The sequence below is a fragment of the Microtus pennsylvanicus genome, chromosome X (assembly GCF_037038515.1).
Source record: "Microtus pennsylvanicus isolate mMicPen1 chromosome X, mMicPen1.hap1, whole genome shotgun sequence".
Taxonomy (NCBI): domain Eukaryota; kingdom Metazoa; phylum Chordata; class Mammalia; order Rodentia; family Cricetidae; genus Microtus; species Microtus pennsylvanicus.
Genome location: NC_134601.1, coordinates 30,027,594 through 30,041,554, shown reverse-complemented (window position 1 = coordinate 30,041,554; position 13,961 = coordinate 30,027,594). Strand labels below are relative to the sequence as shown.

The 13,961-nt window shown below is 41.1% G+C and overlaps 1 non-coding gene across 1 annotated transcript; it reads left to right on the top strand.

Moving 5' to 3' along the window:
* Window positions 1-9,152: 9,152 nt before the first annotated feature.
* On the top strand, window positions 9,153-9,259 carry LOC142841842 (U6 spliceosomal RNA). Its single transcript, XR_012909108.1, has one exon. It is a non-coding gene; the product is annotated as a U6 spliceosomal RNA (small nuclear RNA).
* The last annotated feature ends 4,702 nt before the right edge of the window (window positions 9,260-13,961 follow it).

Below are 13,961 nucleotides of genomic sequence, written 5' to 3'. Positions count from 1 at the left end.
AGTTTAAAAAATCATGGCAAAACAGATTCATGACCCAGCTTAAAAATAAACAAACTAATGAATAAGTATGAGACATTTCTTAAAGATATACAAACGTCCAATAAGCACATGCATGGACACCTTCAAGTCCAACATTAGTCATCAGAAAAATGTAGTCAAAACCTTAAAGAGGTTACTTCACTAAAAAATTCAAATAGTAAGTGTTAATGAGAAAATGGAGAAATTGGAATCTTCTTATAGAATGTGGAAGAAAAACAGCTTGATGGTTTCTCAAAACGTTAAGCATAAAATGAGCACATACCTGTGCAGTTCTACTCTTGGGCATGTGTCTGTGATGGTTAGTTTTTTTTTTTCTTTTTTCGAGACAGGGTTTCTCTGTGGTTTTGGAGCCTGTCCTGGCACTAGCTCTTGTAGACCAGGTGGTGATGGTTAGTTCTTACTGTCAACTCACCACAGTCTAGAATCACCTGAGAAGACAGAAGAGGGAGGTTAGACCGTAGGCATGTCTTGATTGATATGTGATGCAGAAAATCCCAGTCCCTGAATTGGTGCTGCCCACAATATCATGTCTGGGAGCCTAACTGTTTAAGAGTGAAGAAAGCACACCAGGCAGTGGTGGCACATGCTATCCCAGCACTCTAGTAGAGGCAGGTGGATCTCTGAGTTTGAGGCCAGCCTGGTCTACAGAGCAAGTTCCAGGACAGCCAGGATATATCAGGCAAGAAAGGATGCACTTATTATCTCTCTGCTCTGAAATGTGGATGTAGCGTGACTAGCTGTTTGAGTTTCTGCCTTGACTTCCAGAAAATGATGACATTTTCATCGTCTTGAAGTTTGGAATCACAAGTCAATTAAACTTTTCCTCCCTGTCTTAGTTAGGGTGATGAAACATCATGACCAAAAAGTAAGTTGCGGAGGAAAAGGTTTGTTTGGTTTAAACTTCCATATCATAGTCCATCATTGGAGGAAGTCAGGACAGGAGTTCAAACAGGGCAGGAAACTGGAGGCAGGATCTGATGCAGAGGTCATAGAAAATGCTGCTTATTTACTTGCTCCCTGTGGCTTACTCAGCCTGGGCCCTCATCCACAGATCACTAATTAAGAAAATGCCCTACAGGCTTGCTACAGTCAGATCTTAGGGACAGATTTTTTTCAGTTGAGGCTCCCTCCTCTGATGACTGTAGTTTGTGTGAAGTTGACATAAAACTAGCCAGCACACTCCCCCCCCCCCCAAGCTGCTTTGGTTAGGGTGTATTATCACAGCAAAGAAATAAAGCTAGGACAAAATCCAAGAGAACAGAAAGTACTTTCTCACAAAACCTTGTGCAGGAATGTTTATTGCATTACTCACCACAGTGAGCAATTGGGAAAATCACAAGTATACATCAAATGAAGAAACAAAATGGTGGCATGTCCATACAGCAGAATATAAACTGTTTAGAAGATTCGGGGTGCATTCCTTGACAATAAACTACTGATATAAATGTGTGACATGGATAAACCTCAAAAATATGCCAAGGGAGAAATAGTCACAAAAGATCACAATATGATGTCTTGTTATTTATATGAGCTGTTTAGAATAGACAGATCCATGGGGACAGAAAGTAGATTAGTGCTTGCCTTGGACTGAGAGGGTCGCGTGAGATAATGAGCAGCGGCTGGTAATGGATATGGGGTTTCTTAGAGGGGGGCTGAAATGTTCTACAATTGATTGTGGGCACGTGCACATACTAATATCCACTGAACTGGACATTTAAAAGGGGTCAATTTTGTGTGTGTGTGTGTGTGTGTTGTTCCCATAAACTCATTATAAACTAATCTGTCACACACTAATAGTTTGTCACATCTAACTGCAAAGAACAACTTAAGAAGTCAATTCCCAGTAAAGCAAAAGCTAAATCAGGTTTTGTTTCTGTGTAGAAACTTCCTGTATCTTAGTCCTTCTTATCTCTGAGGAGTAACAGAAGCTCTACATTTCCGATTAGCACAGTTGTGATTGGGAAGAGTCCTAAAGAGAAGAGGATGCCATTCCAGGGCGACTATTTAATTTTCTTTCACACACAAGGCAGTAACGTTTCTTCTTGTCTGCACAGTGGCATTTATGTTATGACATTCTTTTTTCACTGAGGACTGAGTAATCCAAGTACTAATTAGTACTTGCTGACCCTCAGCATCCCATTCTTAATTTTATTTTTTAATGATTTGTTTTTATTTCATGCGTATGGGTGTTTTGCCTGTATGTATCTATGCGCTATATGGGTGCAGCACCCACGGAGACCAGACCAGAACACTGGGTCCCCTGGAACTGGACTTACATATGGCTGTCAGTCACCATGCGGGAGCTGGGAATCAAACACCTTCCTCTGCAGAAACAGCCAGTGCTCCTACCTGCTGTGCCATCTCTCTAGCCCTTAGCATTCTATTCGTACAAATCTCAGTTTGCCCTTGTTGGGCTTTTTCTCACTACAAACAGGAAATTTTTGTTATACTATTTATTTATTTAATTTATTCATTAGTGTGTATGTGTCTCTCAGTGTGTACGTGTTCATGTCTGCAGAGGCTCCCTTGGAGCAGGAATTACAGGTTTCTGCAGGACATCTGGCTTGTTATGTGGATGCTACCATCCAAACCCTAGTCTTCATAATTTCACAGCAAGCACTTTTAACTGGCAAGGCATCTCTGCAGACCCAGACTGTTTGTGAATGTGTCTCTCTGTGTGCACATATGCAGGTGTGCATGCACAGTTGCACACATGTACGTGCAAGCCAGATGCCAGCATCAGATGTCTTCCTCAGTCATTTCAACTGACTTTTTTTCAAACAAAGTCTCTTTATGAACCCGAAGTTTGCTGACTCGACTAAATTGGCTGGGAGGTGAGTTCCCGTAATTCCCCTGTCTCTGTTTTTCCAGTACTGAGATTACAGACCAGCTTGGCTCCTATCTTTCTTTTAGTGTGGGTTCTGAGGCTTGAACTTGTGTGGCAAGCATTTTACCAAAGAAGCAATCCTTCCAGCCCCATTTCATTTTAACACCCTGTGCCCCATGGTGTTTCCTTATGTTGTGAAAAATCATTAAGAAGTTGTGTAGTAAAAAAAATCTCTCTCTCTCTCTCTCCTGAGTACCTAGTTACCTAGTTTATGTAATAGTTGTGTCATTTTTTTTCAATTTGAGGTAATATGCTTTGCTTATTATTAAAATCAGAATGATGATGATAATAATAATACTCACCCCTGGCTTATCATGAGGAAAATCTGCAAAGTCATAAGAATAATAACAGTATATAGTAGAGGTCATAAAGCATTTGCTGTTATTTATGCTGGGTTATCAGTCATATCCCAGGATTATCTGGCAAAACAGATTCAGTCACATCCAGTCATATGGATAGATGGCAGGAGCCAGGTCCAACCATAACCCAAATTTATAGACTTTCAGGCAGGTTAGCAGGGGTCATTAGGAAGCACTTAAGAGGAATAAGATATTTAGACAAGTGGTAAGACCAGTGGGTAAGGACTAGTCTGTGGTGTGGGAAGTCTTTCTGTCTATGTTTTGCTTTTATTGGTTAATGAATAAATCTGTTTCGGCCAGTGGCTTAGCGGAATAGAGCAAGGCAGGAGTTCCAAGCAGATAGAGGAGGAGAGAGTAGGCGGAGTCAGGGAGAAGCCATGCAGCCCCGCCAGAGATAGACACCAGATGGAACTTTACCCGATAAGCCACAGCCAGGTGACCATACACAGATTAATAGAAATGGGTTGATTTAGGATGTAAGAACTAGCTAGAAATACGCTTAAGCTATTGGCCAAACAGTATTGCAAATAATATAATTTCTGAGTGATTATTTCAGGTCTAAGTGGCTGGGAAACAACGAGCAGCCCCCATCAACAAGTCTGAACCATACAACACGGAGACTAGAGAAATATATATGAATGTTAGTTAGAATAAGGACAATCCTAGTACTAATTCAGGCTGGGAGAATAGGATCCCAAACATAATGGTGGAGGGGTCATGGCTATGAAAAATAATGGTAAAACTGAGTCTTGCGGACATTATACTCATGTGTAAGCTCAGAAAAGCAGAGGTAGAAAACCTGAGACAGAGCCTACAATGGATCCATGCTTGTGGTAACTGCAATATGCAAATATTTTAAAACTATAATATGTAAATATTTTAAAATTGAACATCATCAATTGTTTTATTTTATCTAAACTATATGACTTTAAAATAGAATTGTATTAAAATCTAATATGTATCATGTTTCCTGATATTCCCTAAAACAATTCAAGTTGTCCGAGATATTGAAAATAGCTTTGGGAATTAGCTTAACTTTTACTCTAAGCAGAATGGTATGAACAATACTAAAAGCCTTTGTCAGTCGTAAGTAAAGATATGGTGTATCTAGTCTTTAAACTCCATTTTGCAAATATTTCAGACATGTTTCCCAGACAGAATTCCTTCCATGTTGATACAACAAAGTGAACAAAATTCCTGAAATTCTTTATTAGGGCTGGAATATCAATCACACTCATCTGGTTGACAGAAATTGATTCACAAAGCTTGAGTCCATTTATTAACTCACAGGCAACCGCATCTAAGCCCAATACTTTCAGGGGTCCTGAACTACAGAGCTTGAATCAAGGCTAAGGAAGAAGGGATCTGTAACTGTCTTCTTTCACTTCTGACCATCCTGAGCACCATCACAGAAAGGATAAGAGAAATAGAATGAAAAAGAACCTGACAAAATAGCCTGGTTAAAATTAGCCTGAACCATGCTCAGAAACAGATTGTTACTAAAGCAATGGATGTGCCCTCTCTCAATTTCCAAAGCACAACTCTGTCAGCAGGTGTGATGCGTGCATAGTGAACCCTACCAGTCAAAGCACAGCCTTTTTGTTATGGAGACTGGAGAGTGCATCCCCTGTGCTGCCCCTTGGTGAGTATGAGTGATCTGCAAAACCACAGTGCGCAAAGCCTCTGGAGTGTACGGTTACATCTGAAAATAACCCTTCCTGTAAGTCACTGCTATCACGAAACAGAGAAATTGCATAAGAGTCACTGTGGACCCATTATAGTACGATGATACTTGTTAGTCTGGCTTAAACCAGGAAGGTATCTAAGGCTCTAAGCTTTGCTCCCCAGTCCTTTGGAGGCTGGGAAAATAAAATGAAGATGAGTCTCTGGGTCCATTTGAAAATCTAAGACCATTAGTAGACTGAATAGGTAACGCATAGCTGAGTGCACAGACAATATTAAAATACAAATTCATTTTAAAGTGCTACTGAATGTTGATGGTTACTGAAGCTAAGTAAGGGTAACACTAGGCTTGCTGCATGATTCTCTTCTGTGAATGTTTAAAGTAAAAATTTATTTTTATTTTTTTCTTTTTTTATTGAGAAAAGGAAGAAAAAAAACAAGTTTCCACCTCATCCCAGCCTCCCATTTCCCTCCCCCTCCTCCCACCCTTCTCCTCCTCCTCCCACTCTTCTCCCCCTCCCTCTCCAGTTAAGTGTGTTATTAAACTCAGTGAAGTTTTAAAATGTGGTCTCAATCAGTGGATTAGAATTATAAGCATTGCAGTAGTGATGTTGGAAAGAGGTGGAATTCTTTTCTTCCGTTCGTTTGTTCTTTCGTTCATTCCTTCCTAGTTTCTTTCCTTTCTTTCCTTAAACATAGGTTTTGCTATGTATTCCAGGCTGGTCTGGAACTTGCTAAATAGACCAAGATTATCTTTAACTTGAGATACTCCTACTTCTGCTTTTAGAGTGCTCTAATTACATATGTGTGCTTGTATACTTGGCTAGAAAGGTATTTTTCATACTTGAAACGGTTCAAATGTTTTGATACATTGTGGTTCCTCATGTGAGATGTGTGCACTCTACAGAAGTTGTAACAGTGATACATTATAAGTAGTATTTATATTAGTTTTAGATGATCCGAAAATTGTTTTATTAATATCAACTATAAAGACTGGTATTTTCACTCCAGTCATCAAGGTAAGATCATTTTTAGTAAGGGAAAAGATAAATTCTTTTCAATAGACATATGTCATAAATAGAGTATTTAAAAGCAGATATTAGGGCTGGAGAAATATAGTTAAGAGCACTGTCTGCTCTTCCAGAGGACCCAGGTTCAATTCCCAATACCCATATGTTGCCTCAAAACTGTCTGTAACTCCAGTTCCAGAAAATCAGATGCCCTCGGTGGCCACCAGGCACATACAGCTGATGTGGGAGTCCCCTCTGTGTGCTGAGATTACCATTAATGAATAAAGAAACCGCCTTGGCCTGTTGGTGGGGCAGAATGTAGGTAGGCGGGGAGGACAGAACTGAATTCTGGGAGGAAGAAGGGAGAAGTCAGGAAGAAGCCATGTAGCCACAGGAGACAGACGCTGGGAATTTTACCCAGTAAGTCACAGTCACATGACGATGTATAGATTAATAGAAATGGGTTAAATTAATAAAAGAGTTAGCCAATAAGAAGTTAGAGCTAATGGGCCAAGCAATGTTTTAATGAATACAATTTCTGTGTGGTTATTTTGGGGCTAAGCTAGCTGGGCAGCCAGGACAAACAAGCAGGCCCTCCTCCTACACACAGCACATATATATGTGCAGTCAAAACACCCATACACAGAAAATAAAAATAAATAACTTTAAAGAAACCAGATACTTTGGGTCTAGAGAGATAGCTCAGCAGTTAGGAGTACTTACTGTTCTTATAAATGATTTAGGTATGGTTCCCAGCATCTGCATGGTGGCTTACATCTCTAACTCCAGTTCCAAGGAATCTGATGCCCTCTTCTGGCTTCTGCTGGCACCAGGCATGCATATGGTATGCAAACATACAAGCAAGCACTCACAAATACAAGTAAAAAATTAATGTTTTAAACATAAAACAAAAAATGGTTATTTGAAAAGTTTTTTACTAACTTTAAGTGTGTTGCTGAAAACTGAGTTACCTATTTGCCCAACTTTTTAAAAGAGACTTTTTTATTTTTATTTTATGTGTTTATGTGTATAAATGTTTTGTCTTGCATGTATATCTGTACACTATCTGCGTGCCTGGTGCCAAGGAGGCCAGAAGAGGGAACCAGATCTCCTGGAACTGTAGTTAAGGGCTGTAGTAAGCTATCCCGTGGGTGCTGGAAACTGAACCCAGGCTATCTTTAAGAATAACTGGTGCTTTTAACCACCAAGCCCTCTCTCTATCCCCTATTTGTCCTAACTTAAAAAAAAGTAATAGAGCATTTCTTTGCTAAGTGTGTGAATTTTATTTTTATTTATTTTTTTAACTTTCTTTTTGTTTTATTGAGAAAAAAACAATTTCCACCTCCTCCCAGCCTCCCACTCCTCCCCCCCTCCTCTCCCCGTCCCCCCACTCCTCTCCCTCTCCCCCCACTCCTCTCCCCCTCCCTCTCAAGTCTGAAGAGCAGTCAGGGTTCCCTGCCCTGTGGAAAGTCCAAAGTCCTCCCCCCTCCATCCTGGTCTAGGAAGGTGAACATCCAAACTGGCTAGGCTCCCACACAGCCAGAACATGAAGTAGGATCAAAACCCAGTGCCATTGCCCTTGGCTTCTCAGCAGCCCTCATTGTCTGCCATATTCAGAGAGTCCGGTTTTATCCCCTGCTTTTTCAGTCTCAGTCCAGCTGGCCTTAGTGAGCTCCCAATAGATCAGCCCCACTGTCTCCGTGGGTGGGTGCACCCCTCTTGGTCCTGACTTCCTTGCTCATCTTCTCCCTCCTTCTATTCCTCATTGGGACTTTGGGAGCTCAGTCCAGTACTCCAGTGTGGGTCTCTGTCTCTATCTCCATCCATCGCCAGATGAAGGTTCTATGGTGATATGCAAAATATTCATCAGTATGGCTATAGGATAGGATCATTTCAGGTTCCCTCATCTATTGATTTTTACAATCCAGCCACAGCCTTTCCCTTCCTCAATAGCTTTCACCCCATTCCTTCTCCCTGTTTCCTCTCTCCTTAATCCCCCCACTTCTGTCTCCATCCAAGAAAGAGCTGATCTCCCTGAGTATCAATAAAACATGGCATATCAAGTTGCAGTTAAGACTAAGCACCTCCCCATTTATTAAGGCTGGACAAGGTGACCCAGTATGAGTAGTGTCCTCAAAACCTGTACAAGAGTCAGAGATAGCACCTGTTCTCACTTTTAGGATTCCCACGAGAGGACCAAGCTACACAGTGGTAACAAATGTGCAAAGAGTTCCTAGCAGAGCCCCATGCAGGCTCCCTGGTTATCAGTTCAGTCGCTGTGAGCCCCTGTGAGCCCAGGTTAGTTGATAGTGTGAGCCTTCCCATAGTGTTCTTGACCGCTCTGGCTCCTACAAGCCTTTCTCCTCCTCTGCAGGATTCCCAAACTCTGACTAATGTTTGGCTGTGGTTTGCATGTTTCCATCAGTTGCTAGATGATGCCTCTCTGGTGACAATTTGGGCTTGGCACCAATCTAGTCCCAGGAGATAGACAGGTCAGGCTACTTATTCGCTATTGCTAAGAGTCTAAGCTTCTAAGCTGGGGTCCTCCTTGTAGACTCCTGGGAGATTCCCCTGCACCTGACCCTGAAATGTCCCCCCAGCAGTCTCTCTCATCATCCCCCCCCAACCTGATCACTCATGTTTCCATCCCCACCTACCCTAAGTCCACTCACAAAATGCCTTCTATTTCCTCTTCCCAGGGAAATCTGCATCCCCCCCACCATGAACCCTCCTTGTTACCTAGTGCTTTGGGTCTGTGGATGGCAGTATAGTTAATTTACTTTACAGTTAATATTCTCTTATGAGTGAGTGGATGCCATGTTTGTCCTACCTCACTCAGGATGATTTTTTCTAGTTCCATCCATTTGCCTTCAAATTTCCTGGTGTTCTTGTTTTTAACACCTGAGTAGTACTCCATTGTGTAAATGTACCACATTGTCTTTATCTATTTCTCGGTTGAGGGGCATCTAGGTTGTTTTCAGGTTCTGGCTATTATGAATAAAGTATCTATGAGCATAGCTGAGTAGGTATCCTTGTGGTAGGATTGGGCATCCTTTGGGTATATGCCCAAGGGTGGTATAGCTCTGGGTCTTCTGGTAGACTGATTCCCAGTTACGCACCTAAAACTTAGCCATAACAACAGTTTAAACTTATTTGTATAAATATTTTACTCTGGTGCTCACTTTGACAGCACATATACTAAAACTGGAATAATACAGAGAAGATTAAAATGGTCCCTGCCCAAGAATGACATGCAAATTCATAGTGTTTGACAGTTTTCTAAAAAGATTTTGCTTGAAAATGCCATAATGGTATCTAATACTTTGTATATTAATTTCAAAAGTTTTCTAGAAGCACAAGGAATATGAGAAGTAAACTGACTATTACTTTTTTATTTTATGAGTCACTGATGAAAGACCCCAGCTTAGCTGCTGTAATGCCATTTTGCAAGGCTTTCACACAAACAAATGTAAGTTCAAGGTAAAGTCGGTACTCCTAGGCGGCCAAAACAGGATATCTGTGGTCAGACACCAGGCCTAGGAGGGGAACGAACAGTTCTGGGAAAAACTACATGTACCCTAGATAGGGCCAAGTCTGCTATTATTATCAGACCTTCATGTCTCCGGGAAACTTGTCCGCTAAATGAACCCATCGCCTCATTTGAACTGACCAATGAGATCCCTGTAACCATGCATTGCTTCTATATGCCTGCTTTTGCCACCCTTTTCCTATAAAAAGACCTTCTCCCAGCCTGCAGGCACGCAAGTCCTCCGAAAGGACTTTGCCGCCCACAGGTACCTGTGCCCACCCAATAAACCTCTTGCTAATTGCAGCCAGTGTTCCTTGGGTTAGGGGTCTCCTCCTAAGGGAAGGACCACTCTGAGGGTCTTTCACTGATTAGATGTTAGGGAGAATGAATCATCATCATCATCATATTTTTATTATTATTGTTATTGTTATTATTATTATTATTATTGGTTTTTCGAGATAGGGTTTCTCAGTAGCTTTGGAGCCTGTTCTGGAACTAGTTCTCGTAGATCAGGCTGGCCTCAAACTCACAGAGATCCGCCTGCCTCTGCCTCCTGAGTGCTGGGGTTAAAGGCATGCACCACCACCGCCCGGTGAGAATGAAATTTAATAAATCAAAGTTCAGCAAAATATCTTTAAAATGTGCAGTAAGACTGAAAATTCAGTGACACAATTTTCTGAGAACATGCATCTATTTAGATACATGAATTTTTATAGGGTTTCATTTTCAGCTATAACACCATTCAAGATAAATGTCAGTTTAAAATGAACTCAGCCTTCTTGAATAATAAAGCATTGTTTCATAGTTAATGAAGCATAATCAGTCATACTGACCTCACTAAAATACTAATAATAACATGTTTAAGAGTACATTCTATAACTACCAAAGAGAACATATTTAATAAACAATTTCACATTTATCTCACACTTTAAAAGAGTATATATTAAATGTTAGTATAGCCGTATATGGATATGCTGTTACTATCGGAAAGATTAGTGAGATATTATTTCAATGCATCTTATAAGATTACACCCAGACAACCCAAAATTTTAATGTATATGTAAGTCATCCTGGTATATATATTGCTAAAATTTGGTTTCTGTTCAGCTGCTTATCCACACAGCACACTGTAAAGCAGCAAAGTCATGTTTAGTGGGGTGGCACAGTTCAAAGGATGTTTGAAGATTGCTGAGAAAAATGAGCCGACAGCAGTTCTTTGCTTCTCTCAGTAGTTTTGGAAGGAACTGAGCTACAGTCACTGCTTTTCTACTTTATAACTGCCGTGGTTTGGATGAGTAATGTCCCCCACAGGCTCCGGTACTTGCACATTTGGTTTCCAGCTGGCCGTGCTGTTTGGGGAGCCGTGGGTGCCACAGCCTTGCTTGAGAAGGTCACCAATAAGGAGCTTTGAGATTCTATGGCCTCGCTCTACTTCCAGACCACTCCTCTGCTCCATGCTTGTGGCCAACGATCTGAGCTCTCAGCTTTCTGTTTCGCTTGCTATGCTCGCTGCCTATTGCCACGCCGTCCCCATCATTACAAACTCTAAACCTCTGGAACCTAAGCCCCAAATACCTCCCCCCCCCTTCTGTAAGTCGCCTTGGTCAGGGTGTTTTAACCCTGCCAGAGAAAAGTAACACACTGACAAATGTCTGATACAGCTGTTCTCTGTTCTAGGGAGAAGTTATTAGTAGGTTGAGCTGGGATAAGAGCACCATCCCTGTATGGGAGTAGAAATAACTGAAACAAACACACAGTCCAGCAAGAACTAGCTTCTGCCTTACTAAGGTGTGATACACTGTGCATGGAATCTTACCGAGTACTTGGTCAAGGGCAGTTCTTAGACTTGGAACTGGTTGCCTATGGACTGGGTTATAATTATCTTTAGACAGTTTGTGTTTTCTTTGACACGGAGACAAATAACCATCAAAATATTACTATGTCAGAGTATGACTAAAATTGTTTAGGCTGAGAAAAATATCAAAACTGTCTAAAATCACTGCAGCTATTAAAACAAACACACATACATACACACAAATTCAGTAAGCACCCACCCAACAGCTTCCTTTGAGATTTACTCGTGTTTCCCAAGTGAGATGAAGAAAAAGATCATGAGGGACTTGCTCTACAGAATGATTTATGTTTTCACGCAAGAAATACAGAACACTGAAATGACAAACTTGTTTAAAAAATAATATGTTAGGTTCTTTCTATCAATAATTAGCAGAGCCACTTGAATCTGGCAATGTGGTCTTCCTATAAGTAGAAATTCTTTGGGTTTTTTGTTTTGTTTTTTTCGAGACAGTTTCTCTGTAGCTTTGCAGCCTGTCCTGGAACTCTCTCTTGTAGACCAGGCTGGCCTCGAACTCACAGAGATCCTCCTGCCTTTGTTTCCTGAGTGCTGGGATTAAAGGCATGAGCCACCACCACCCGGCAATTCTTAGTTTTAAACTTTGCTATTATTGTGTGTGGTGTGTGTGTGGTGCGTGCATGTGAGCGCACACGTGCACACATGATGTATGTCAGAGTACGCACACTTATGTGACATGGTGCACACGGGTAAGTCAGAGGGCAACTTTGTGGGGTCAGTTGTCTGTCGTCTTCCACCTAATGTGGGAACCAGGGATCAAACTGGGATCATTTGGCTTGTACACTTAATGCTTTCACTTGCCAAGTTATTGTTCTGAGCCCCTTTTAACTTTTTTGTTTTCTTTTCAATTTTTACATTACAATATTGCATTTTACATTCCCAATCATTTATATTATTATAAAAATTAATAATTGTATTATTTTCATATTACATGTGAATATATAATTATTCACATGCTTATGTGAATAATGTGTGCATGTGGGTATATGCAGGTGGCACAGCATGCCTATGGAGGTTAGAGGACAACGTTTGTTCATTAGTTCTTTTTCTTGTTTATTTATTATGTATACAATATTCTGTCTGTGTGTATGTCTGCAGGCCAGAAGAGGGCACCAGACCTCATTCCAGATGGTTGTGAGCCACCATGTGGTTGCCTGGAATTGAACTCAGGACCTTTGGTGAAGCAGGCAATGCTCTTAACCACTGAGCCATCTCTCCAGCCCCGTCATTAGTTCTTGATATAGGATGATACTTATGTGACATTCTCATTTTGTGTTAATGTGGACCAGTCATATTGCCCTTCATTTTAAAAAGTTGTTCTGCATGTGAGTTCATTCATGCATTAGGACTCAAACAAGCTGTGAATTTTCATGTATGGATTAGATTGTTTTCAATACTGCAGCCCTTAGACTACAACTTTGTGGTTTTCTTTGCTGGTGTTTTCAAGACAGTGCTTCCCATAATACATACACAGTCAATTAAGCTGGACACTTTTCATGTTGGTGAGCAAAACAGTTCAAGGCTATTAAACAGCTTTCAATGCTGAGTACCATACCAAACCTTTTCTCTACACATGTACTGGCATTTCTACCTTATTTTATGTGACCCCTTTCTTCCTTGGCTTCTCATATTTAGCCTTGACTGAGAGAAAGAGGCAGGCTGAATAGCTCGTGTTCACATAAATACTGATCCACGTGCCCTCTGACTCCTCAAACGACTAAGTGAGGGGGAGGAAGAACAGGCATTGTGCCAGTGTATGCATAAATGCTGTCACATGTAAGGCAAGAAGCAGGGTGACATAAAGCAAGTCACAAGTTGTCAAGAACTCTAAATTGAAGTTTTGTTTTTTTATCAAGGTCCCAGAAAACTGAAGCCACATGAAGTCATGACCCTTAACCACTGCCTCTCCCACATACTGAAGGCGGGAATCAGATACTCATCGCAGTCAACCAACCAGATTGATTTTTCATGCTCCCTTCCTCCACTCTGGGAGACCCTTCTGCTATGCATGAAGGTGAGAGGGATCCTTGAGTGTAAGACCATGTCGGTATGATCCTTCTACCCACAAAGCCCCCAAACATGAACTTCCCAGGGTTTAGCAAAAAGTTGTTTTCTCAATGAATGTATAGAGAATGAAAGCATGTCTCTTTGAAAGAAAGGGGCGGCTTCCACACACAGTAAGAATGCACTCAATACTGACCCCGGTGTTGTAAGAAAATGTTTCTTGTTTATACTGCTGTATTTTAATTTTTAGCTGATCTGAGTACAAAGAGAGCTCTTTCATTTCAGAGAATGAAGGTCTATGGTGTGTGGGAGAGCAGCTAAGAACAATGGGCTCAATTGATAAACTAGAGATGCTCTCAGCTTCTGAGAGCCTGCAAACTCCATCTATAGTTCCATCCCAGAGGGCAGAACTAAATAAGGACAGATGGAGAACACAGCTTTCTTGGGAACTGGCTTTTGCTCCTCTGAGGCAAAAATACATTCACTCCGTAGCACCCTCAGTTGGTTCTCCCAAACGTGGTGCTGTGCCCTTGTTTCTAGTGTCTAAAAATAAATCACGTATTTTTTTTTATTCTTTGTC